Source organism: Solanum tuberosum, unplaced genomic scaffold (assembly GCF_000226075.1).
Source record: "Solanum tuberosum cultivar DM 1-3 516 R44 unplaced genomic scaffold, SolTub_3.0 scf00339, whole genome shotgun sequence".
NCBI lineage: Eukaryota > Viridiplantae > Streptophyta > Magnoliopsida > Solanales > Solanaceae > Solanum > Solanum tuberosum.
This window is the reverse complement of record NW_006239260.1, coordinates 520,694-521,800: the sequence shown is the minus strand read 5'-3', so window position 1 is coordinate 521,800 and position 1,107 is coordinate 520,694.

Genomic DNA, 1,107 nt, shown 5'->3' with positions numbered 1-1,107 from the left:
GTAACCCCCCACCCCCCCCCCCCCCCTCTCTTTTAATCGTGATATCATGTAGTTGAGTATAAAAAGACAAAAATACCTTTGATTGAAGCAGACATGTCAATGAAGCCGCGTTTACTTCTAGCCACATATACTAAGTAGTATAGATCCGTATGAAAAGATAAAACTACTCTTGATTGAAGCAGACATGTCAATGAAGACGCATATACTAACTAGTAATTCTTATAATAACATTAGGGGAGGGGTGAGGCAGGAAAGAGGATATATTACTCACTATAACATAGTTACTTATATTAATTCATAATAGTGTGGATTTTCATTAGAATAAGATAATAAACATATAGTTTATATCATTTCTGACCAATCATGTATTTTAACTCCATTTAAAGAAAGCCCATCTAAATTAGCCAACCAAATACATGTGTGTGTATGAAAAGGTCCATGCTTTATACATCTCTTTCTATTATTAAATACATCAAAAATATTCTGCTTTGGAGGCCACCAAAAATGACAAAAGAAAAGAGTTCTAAAGAATATTTGTTCTTCAAATTCAAAGTCGAAACTCTGATCATACGATAAATCATGATATCCAAGATCATTGTCTCTGGATTGACAATGAATTCTTAATGGAACAGAACTATTTTTCAGATTATTAATAATCGAGACCAAATATGACTTCTCACGAAGTTTTGCTCCTACAGAATGAAAAGGTAAGAAGAGTATAAGGAAGATCATAACATTGATCAATTGATAGTTTGTTTTTTCATAACACATTTTTACTATGTGTCTAGGAAATAAGAAGTTGGACTATATATATATATATATATATATGCATTCTTGAAACTATACAAGTAATAAATGTATATAAGTTACAGAAATTATAATAAATCAAGTCAGATTATAAAAGTCAATTAGACTAATTCCATTAATAATCATTAATCTCTTTTTCCTAATTCCGCTCACAAGTTAGCTAAGGAAAAGATAAGAGTTATGATCTGGTGAAACACTTGGTTGTTGGTTACTCGGTGTAATCAAATCTTAATTTATCTTGATTTTTAAAGTTATAGTTATTTTTTGATATATATATATATATATATATATATATATATA